At 41.3% G+C, this 10,185-nt stretch overlaps 1 pseudogene; it reads right to left on the bottom strand.

The window, feature by feature from the left end:
- Positions 1-3,783: 3,783 nt before the first annotated feature.
- LOC131899758 (UBX domain-containing protein 2A-like) lies at positions 3,784-6,963 on the bottom strand (annotated as a pseudogene).
- Positions 6,964-10,185: the final 3,222 nt, after the last annotated feature.

Genomic DNA, 10,185 nt, shown 5'->3' with positions numbered 1-10,185 from the left:
GGAAGTTGCAACTTCTTGAGGCAGTCAAGTCTCCAGAGTTCTTGGCCTGGAAAATACAGGAAGCACATGCTCAGAGGTCTTTTGTCAGCCATATCTGGCAAGGATGGCAGGGACTCACTGACTATGAATCTGTATCTGGGGCTCAGTGACAGAGGGAACATACCTGGGCTTCCTTCCTGTGGTCCTAGAAAAATGCAAGTGTGTGTGCAAGTGCCCAAGATCCCTAGCTGTTTTCTGTATTCCCCACCCACACCCATACCTCATTATCGGAAACTACTCACTACCCTGTATATTATGGCCTCTGCTCATTGCATTGATAGCAAACAGACCAAATTTTTTTATTTGTCCTTACTTCTACAGGTCTGTAATATAATCATGTTACCAGCCCAATGAGTAAATGGGAAGTACAGAGAAAACAACTTCCAAACCTATAGAAATGACAGAAACAGGTGACTGCCTGGACAGTCACCAAGGTTCCTCTGTAACATTGGGGCATCAAATCTTCAGCCTACAGGCCTAAAATATCTAGCAGACTCTTTTATGAAGCAGGAATTTTAACGGATTGTCCCACCTTTTTTTGTCAAAGTTTAGCAATTACTTTTTTGTGGCATACTTTTCTATGAAGCAGGAATTTTGAAGAACTGTTCTACCTGATCTTGGCAAAATTCAGCAGTCTTTTTCCTTTGTGTCCTGCTTGTTCAGTTTGCATGGCATACTGTCAGCAGTCAAGACAAGAGCAGTTTCTTGTCCAAATGACTGTTTTTGCCACATTGAAAGCAAACTCCATATGGAGTTTCTTTGATGCCCTTCATCTTCTCTGAAGTAAATTGGCACTGTCAGGAGCAGATGTGTCTCATTGTCATGAAAAGCCCCATATTAACAAGACATTTTGAATGCCCCATTCTGTAGGTCTTTGAAGTGTTTGAAGATCATCTATCTATCTAAAAGAAATCTCTCTTCGACCTTGAAAACACACCTAACATTATTATAAATTTTATTGCTATAGGTGACTAACTACTAACCTAACCAGCATTTTTTATTATCTTAAATAGTTTGTAATAATAATTTTCAAGGGCTAGAAATTTACATTAAATTGTTAAATGAGCTGCATAGGTACAATACTTTAAACAAGAGTAGAAACATATGTATAACATGTTTTAACAAAAATAACCTTAAATTTGTATCAATATACACAAATCCATACCAATGTAAAATATTTAAGACTAGTAGTTGCTTTTTTAGTTTAAAACTAGAATCAACAATCAACTCTCTTATCCTATCATTTCTATATCCCTGCTTTTTCTTTTTAGAACTAGATCTCTGAATCTAATCTTTGTTACGTTTTTTTGACCATGTCCAATAAGAATTTGTAACCAAGCCCCCTAAATGATGACAAATATCTATAACCTTCCAAGTGACCAAAACCACCAATCTCACCTGTGGGATTGTGGGTGGTGTGTTCTCTAGGCTGCTTCCTGTTGTCTGGGGGTGCTGGTATCTTTAGGGGACCCTGAGAAAATTGAGATAATGGTCAATCCCTGGGCCAACTAGCTATATCATTTGTTGTTCAGTCTCTGTACTGAAGTTCTGGCTGGAGTAGTGTATGAGGCTGGACAATCTCAGCCAGCAATCTTGAAGTTGTTCTGGGTGCATAGCTCTGAGGAAACTGAAACAGAGACACTCTGAGAGGGTGAATCTTCTGGGCTATCTGTTTTTATCGGTGTTTGGTCTCCTTGCTTTGAAAACACACAAACTTTCAAAGGTAACATACATATCTGTATTAACACAAGTTTGGAATGTGTGTTGTATACAAGTCAGTTAAAGATGGTGTTTTTAAAAAATTGAGCAGGTAAAATTATACATCAACTGTTTTGTAGTTTTCCCAGATTTATTTTTTAATGTAGCTAGGGTTTCAGGAGGTCTTCCCCAATCAAATCTGATCTCTATTAACTTAGAAGGAATCCACAGCCTTTCATTTCCTGTGGAAATAAAAGCATAACCTCTTCCCCAATTTAATACATTTTTTGACTTACATGTTAAAATTAAGGAATTTTGGGATCCAGAAAGCTAGCTCATGCACTGGGGATAGATCCTGATCACACTGCCAGGGACCCCTCAAATAGACCCAGCTACACAACTGTCTCCCATATGCAGAGGGCCTAGACTGGTCCCATGCAGGTTCCACAGCTGTCGGGCTAAAGTTTATGAGTTCCTATGAGCTTGGTTCAGTTGTCTCTGTAGATTTCCCCATCATGATCTTGACCTCCTTTGTTCATATTATCCCTCTTCCCTCTCTTCAACTGGACTCCCAGAACTAGGCCTAGTACTTAGCTGTGGATCATGGTTGGACACTGTGCTCACCCTTGATGCAGCAGGGAAGGGCTTGGTCCTACCTCAAATGAATATACCAGGCTTAGCTGTCTCCCCATGGAGATCTTACCCTTTTGGAGGAAGGGATGAAGAGTGGGTTGGGGGGGAATTTAGAGGGGAGTGGGAGGAGGAATGAGAGGGGGATATTGGTGAAATTATTAAGGCTACTCCATGTAGTTAAAAGGGAGGTTTATTTTGTGGGGTAACTTACAAGTGAAGGGATAGGTAATAGGGTCTGGGAAAGGTGTGGCGCAGTCTGGCAGTGTTCTCTGGAGAACTCTATTCAGTCTAGCTCCAGTGTCCAGGGTCCAGGAACCAAGAGAGCCTGCACATCCAGATCTCGGGTCTTCAGCATCCTCTCTCAGCCTTGCCTTGTAGGCGTGACCGTTACCGAAGCCTCAATGGGGGTTGGAACTTCCAGGTCAAAGCTGGAATGGCTACCCACTACAGGGGGATCTGTAGTTGGTATGTAAAATGAATAAAAAAATTAAAAAAGAAAAAATCAGCATTGCAATGAAATGAAAAAAATTAAGGCATTTTATAAGTATATATGCTGGTTTAATTTAGCAATGCCTTTCAAAATGCAATGTCTCTCAGCAGATGTTGTTTTTGTTTATTAGCATTTAAAAATTTAAAATTAATAAGACACAATATAGGATCCAGACTCCCTGTGTATTTTCCATCCTTATGTGGCTTTATATTTTTTATTACTTTACTCTCTCTTTAAAGACTTTATTATTTTTAAACTATTATTTTTTCTATGGCTCTCTATACCCATTTTTTCTTAAGCCTACACACATTGTTAAGCACACTCTAACCTGTTTAGAGTTTTTTTTCCGTCTGAACATGCTTTACTGTGTATCTGTAACCTGTTCTGTTTGCATGAGCAAAACCTTAAACCCACCATGTGGCTGAACTCATGGTACACTGGTGGCTCAAACACACAGGCAGCTGCCAGGAGATTTGTCTCTGTACCATGACTGGCATAAGAGACATGAGACTAAAAAGCAGTGTTTGGTTCAGTTTTTGTGTGTTTAGAACTTTTTAAAATAAGTTTTCTGGATGTTGGGCACCATTTATAGGCAGATTTTTCTGTACCTCCTGCCAGTTCCCAAATCATGACACAGAGACTTATTATTAATTATGAAAGCTTGGCTGATAGATTTGGTTTGTTACTAATTAGCTCTTACAACTTAAATTAACCCATTTTTATCAATCTATTTTTTGTCTCATGGTTTTACTACCTTTACTCTTTACTGCCCATGCTGCCTCCTTTCCATCTGGCTGTCAAATCTCCATGTCTCCACCCTTCTTATCAGCATCCTCTGTGCCTGAAAATCCTTCCTAGCTACTGGCCATTCAGCTTTTTATTAAGCCAATCAGAATGACACATCTTCACAGTGTACAAAAAGATTATTCCACACCAGCAACTCCTTTCTTGTCACCTTTTTCAACTTCCTGGGAAAATAAACCAAAGTTAAGGTTCAGAAACATCCCCAGCCCTCCTGTCCCTATTCAGTATGTCCATGTGTACCAACCTTCTCTGTAATCACAGATTAAAGACTGGTTATGTCTAGGCCAAACTTTGGCACATGTCAGAGCCTGAGGTTCAGTGGGCTGTGTTGAATGGTAAGAAAGTAGGGGAGTATGCATTCTGTATTTGTATCCTGGAGAAGAACAAAAGACCTTGGCAAATGGACAGCAGGTATAGGACTGCCCTGTATTCAATAGGAAAGGATGGTTGCATATGTGCAACAGGTGTAGAACAAGAAAGGATAGCTGTCCTCTAGTGGAAGAAATCTAAGAACTCAGTCTTGAGTAGAAGCCTGAGTCAGCACAGGTTGCAGTTAAATCTTTGATGTTAGAGGAAAGGCATCCATTCTTGTCATGTGTCTAGGTGGCCCAGACAGTTGGCTGTGAACTGTGTAGACTGTGGCAGGTTTGTCAGTTGGAGTGTGTAGGCTACTGTTGATGAGACTTTACATCAGTTTACCTCTCCAAACATTTGCTTGCCGGTATCAGGCTTCATAGAGTAGGAGATTGGAAAAGCACTGATAGGGCTCCAGGACACACAGACAGTGGTCTTTTTACTCTGAGTACCACAGAAGGTCTCAATCATAAGGAGGTAGAACTCTGGAACCTTTGTACTTAAGGAGAGGAAGTCTTCCTGTTGGGGAATGAAAACTTTTCCCAAGTGAAAATGGTAATTGCACAGCAATCCAGACAGAATTCTTTTTCCCGGATAGTGTAATAAGCTTTTATTGTGAGCATAAGAGTGTATGTGCACGTGCATGTGTGTGCATGTATATGTGCCTCTCTCTCTCTCTGTCTCTCTCTCTCTGTCTCTGTCTCTGTTTCTCTCTGTGTGTTTCTCTCTCTCTCTCTCTCTCTCTCTCTCTCTCTCTCTCTCTCTCTCTCTCTCTCTCTGTATGCATGTTCATAAGTGCACATTAGCTGGTGGGAATCTCATTCATTCACTTATCATACCCACTGACAAGGATTGGTAGAGAGGGAGAGTCAGAAACAATGATGGGGCTGTCTTCAGGCCACAAGGAAGCACTTTATTTCCTTTGAGGAATAATTGTTGAGACAGAATGGCAGATCTCAACAATGGGGAAGCAGCCCGCTGGAGGCTTTGAGTAGGGGAAATCTTCATGTTGTGTAGTTAAAAGCATTTCCCATGTGAAATTGATGATTCCACAGGAATTAAGAGAAGAAATCTTCCATGGATACCTGTGTACATCCTTGTGTGTGTGCGCGCGCGTATTTGTGTATGAGCATGTGTGACTGTAAGTGCATCTAAAGTGGTGGACCCACTTGTTCAACACCCACTTCCCCTGACTTTTTTCCTTACCAAGAGGTCCAACTCTCTGAGAAAAAACTGGATGAAAGCAACTTGGGAGTTTCCTTTGAGGATGCCAGGACTGTACTGAAAAGAGATTGAGTAAAAAGTCAGGGGTACAAATATGGTGCAGGCTTCCCTGCTAAAGTCACAAAAACTGGGATCATACATGCTAGGTAAACACTCTATCTACCACTGAACTACATCTCTAGCCCATAAAATTACATATAGAGTGCATAGAAATGTGTGCAGGTAGATTAATACCAACATTATACTAAGCTGCACAATTTTATTCCTAAAAGATTATATATCTTGGATATTGTTGCTAAATTAATATTTGAATATCTCTTGCCATTACTGAGTGAAAACTGAGAAGCTTTAAGGGTTAGGTATAGGCAATATAATAATTACATTGATGGTTTTAGCATGTCATGCATAATATTTTAATGTATTTCTATTTAAAATTGAATTAGCTAACATATATATATATATATATATATATATATATATATATATATATATATATATATATATATAAATATCTGCTGTTTGGAAACATTGTTTGAATGTTAATTCTGTGAACACTCTGCTAATTTAGACCATGTTAAGATTAATGATGTAGCTATTTAGTGTATCATATTGGTTATCTAGTATTTGAAAATACATATTTTTTTCTGAGTAGCCTTTTGAGAAAAGTGCATTGACTATAGTTCCTAGCCATATGTTACTTTAACTTGTGATTACTTAAACCCCTTCTTATAAGGAGTTAAGTAGCACTCAAACCACAAGTTCAGTCAAACTGACTTCTATCTCCCACCTCTGCTGGTCAACTTCCAATCATTTTTCTCGGTCTCTCAAAAATAAAAATTATCAGTTTTCTAAAAGGCCAGCCTGGTCTACAAAGCAAGTTCTAGGAAAGGCGCAAAGCTACACAGAGAAACCCTGTCTCGAAAAACAAACAAACAAACAAACAAAAAAAGGCTCAGCAGTTTGCTGGAGTCTCTGAACTATTACAGCATTTTCCAAATCTGCTTCTTCTGATGTGAGCGTCTCATCCAGGAGTCTGAGGAAAGGAAGATGCGTTGCCAGGGCAAAGAGAAGACTTCTCTGAGATCCTTGACACTTTTCAGTGAAGTCTGGGAGTCTGAGTTTGGCTCACGATATGAGACACAGATCTCTGGACAGCCCATTCCTCATTCACTAACCAGATCTGAATACTGGTGATGGGCTCCAAGTTGTGTAGTGAAACAGCAAAGTACTTTTATTTTCAACTTTGATACTGTTTGCTTTAGAAATGATTTTAGGGTCTTCCTAGTCTATGACTCTGTCCTGAGAAAGATAGGGACACAAGCTTTGTAGACATACATACTTTATTTTTTACCTTCAACATTAACATCACCTCCTTTTTTTTTAATCAAAAATTACCCCTGTAATTCTGAAGGTATTCCCTGTTTTTTGATGGAGTTCTGAAACTGCTGACTTGTCCCATCAGAGTGACTCCAAAATCATTAACACTGAATCCATCTTTCCACAATTTCATATTTACATCTCCTTTTTTCTTCTGTTCAATGGGGACAAGTATTTGCTATCAACTTTCTCTGCTTCCTCAAAAACACTGTCAACAGAATGTTCACAGTCCTTTGTTGATTATCGTTGAGGTGCTGATTGTCCACAGGTCCTGATTCACAGTCCCTTATTTCACAGAGAGAAAGATGATTTTTGGTCTGTAAGGGATTTAGGGACCAAGCCATCATGGCTGGTAGGTAGTTTTAGGTGGCAAATAGTGATGGCATCCAAGAGGATACAGATTCTGTCTTGTCAGGAGTTGTGTCTCTGCTTGTGCCTTGGTGGTTCAGAGCATTGGTTGGGAACCATGTAAATTTTAGCAGGTTAGTCCATTTGAATGTCTGCACTGACAGTGTTTAGGACTTAGAGAAGGCTATCTTACAGGGAGTTTCAGTCTTTAAGTAGGAGGATTCCCCTTGGGTAGTGACAAGCATTCAAATTAAAATAGTAATTCTGCTGCAATTCAGAGGGGGCTAGCTATCCTGAATATCTGTGGCAGGGACTCTGTGTGTGTGTGTGTGTGTGTGTGTGTGTGTGTGTGTGTGTGTGTGTGTATCTATTTGTGTCATCCTGTGCTTTTGAAAACAGTTAGCTTACCTGCCACCTCCACTGACTGTCCCTTATTCATGGGGTCCAAGTCATGGAGCAGGGACTAGATGAGGAAAGCACGAATCTATTTGTAGAGGATGGAAAGACTGCATAGTAATGAACTGAGTAAGCTAGGTGTCTGTGTGGTCCTGGAAGATGGTGAAAGACATAATAACAAGCATCTCTAGAATGCATCTGTGCGCCTGTCACTCTAGTGAATGGCATCCCAGTGCCTTCCCTTGAATGTGTTCCCAGACACTGTCATGACTATCTGGATGTCTGCCAAGTGAAAAGAATGTTACAAGTCCTACAGGGACTTGGAGTCCTTTGGAGAAAGAAAGAAAAGTATCCAAAGGGACGGTAGGTCTGTGTGTTGATTTGGTGAGGCAGGGAGAAGTAAGAGACTGTGAAATAAAGCAAGATCATAATGGTTCCTTGGAAAGCCCAAGGAGATGGTTGGTTTTATTGTCCATAACAGGTATACAGGTCACAACTCTGATATGTTGTTTCTTCTTTGGAATTTTTTTTTTAAATCTCTAGGTCAGGATCCTCTACAACAGTGGTTCTCACCCTTCCTAACTCTGCGACCCTTTAATACAAAATACTTTGGTGACCTCCAACCATAAAATTACCTTTGTTGCCTCGTCATAACTGTAATTTTGCAACTGTTATGAATTGTAATGTAAATATCTGATATGTGACCCTTGTGGGGAGTCTCCACCCACAGGTTAGAATCACTGCTCTACAACTTGTTTTTCAGGAAACCTGAGAGTTTTTTTCCTTTGTCCATACCAGGTCTACCTTCTGCCAGGTTTGAAGGCATTATTGGAGCTAGCCCCATGTTTTGGTGGCTGCTAGTCTCTCCTATAGCAGCTGCCCACCTTCTTCTATGCCATGTAGGCTCTAAAAGTGTGGTTAGGGTATGAATCCAAAGTGTAGGCATGACCTTAGTAGCCCTGGCTACCCCGTTTCACTTTTGGGCATGGGGTCCTGTGCAAAAGCCCTAGTCAGAATGTCACTGCACACTGATAGTACCAGGACTCACCCCCTAGGCCAGTGTCCATGAATTGTGTTTTGTTTTTGTGTTTCAATGTGACTTTGAAATACTTTTGATCCAAACATGCCATAATGTATATGGTGATTTCCTGCTGACCTGGCATCATCCCCTACACCCAGTATCCCTGTTTTTGTTTCTGGGGCTTTGGATCCCTCTTTCATCTTGGGATCCAGTTCCTTTAGGTTTCTTGAATGTACTGTTCTGTTGCCTAGAGCACATGCCATTTCCACTAATAGTATCTCAGTCTAAAGAAATTGAACCTTCTGAGATTTTTGACCCACATACTGAATCCTCTGATTAAGACTGGGAGGGTATATGAGGCCACAGTATGCAAAGATTGGGGGACCTACCTGGGAATCAAGTGTTAGGCAAAAGTTAGTGTATATATGTGCAGCAAAGATCTTGGGGGGTGAACGTGGAGCAAGCGTAACTTGGCATTCTTGGTGCACTAATGCCTTGCAGCAGAGTTGTCTTGATGATGGCCTCAAACACAATACATCTTTGTGTTTTTCTTGGCAGGACTTGTGAGCTGGGATTCTCTGCTTCCTGCTAGATATTGCAGTGTACTAATGCAAGGTTTGGAGGCCTGGCTCGAGTCAGAGTCCTATAAGCTATGGTGACCAGTGCCCTGCAGGACTCCAGAGCTCTTGGTCTGGAAAATGCTGGGAGCTCATGCTCCCAGTTCCTGTGTCTCCAATGTCTGGCTGGGATGTCAGGTGCTCACTGCCCAGGAAGCTGTGTCTGGGGCTCTGGAAAGTGAGTCTGGGTTCTCTTCCTGTCCTCCTATCAGAAAGCAGGAGAGTGCTTGAGTGCAGAGGTGCTATACACAGTCCATAACTGTTGTCTGAGTTCCTTACCTCCACAAAAAGCACATTTTCTGGAAGCTGAAGTATTTGAGGGTCTTTGGTGTATGGTAGTCATTTAGATTTTCTGCCAAGTTCTTTCTGTGGGGCAGAGCAAGAAGGGTATGTTGTAGAAAGACCCACTCAAAGAGGAAATTAAAATATCTGTTTGAGATCAAGTTAAACCAATGGCAGAATCTATGAAAGGAGCAGCCACCCGAGAGTAGCAGATCATGCGGGTCCCAAGCAGAGTAACAGTTACTGACATGAGCCAAAAACCAAAGTGAGAGATACCAGACAGTGACAACAGAAACCCTGTGTCCTGAACACAAACCTAACAGTTCTAGGTCTCAGCTGACAGAATGAAAGTATGTTACAGATTGACATGGGAGAAGAGAAACCTGAGGATGAAAAGTAAAAACTCTTAGAACAGACAACCAGCTCACAGCAAAGGGACGGTAGGGGCCTCAGGGGTGGTTGTCTGCCCTGCAGTGAGGGCTCTGGAATAGGACTTCTTAGAGGCCCCTAGGGCCCCCTTCACCTTCAGATTTCCCCTCCTGGATTGATTCTTCCCCCAGACTTACTTTATACAGGGTCCTTTCCAGTGTTGACCATTTTGTAACAGTTGTAAATCTTTGAAGGGGATGGAGAACTCCTAGAACAAGGAGCAGCCCTTAAAGGGGCCAGTCTTTGTTGTCCAGAGAGGCCCAAGACTCCCTGATCCTGCTTCAATGGAGGGGCAATTACATGTGGAAAAAAGGGTGTCCAAAAGAGGCAAGGCAATAGTGGCACCGTGTGGCCATGTTGCACTGTCCATGGCTCCAATACCAAACACACTACAAGAGCTGACTCGTGTAAAGCTAATGATATGTAAAGGTACCTATTTACTAGGCCATCTTGCTTAAGGTCCCTGGAGAACA

This window comes from Peromyscus eremicus, chromosome X, assembly GCF_949786415.1.
Source record: "Peromyscus eremicus chromosome X, PerEre_H2_v1, whole genome shotgun sequence".
Classification (NCBI taxonomy): domain Eukaryota; kingdom Metazoa; phylum Chordata; class Mammalia; order Rodentia; family Cricetidae; genus Peromyscus; species Peromyscus eremicus.
The sequence above is the reverse complement of the archived record's forward strand: the minus strand, read 5'-3'. Positions and strand labels throughout refer to the sequence as shown.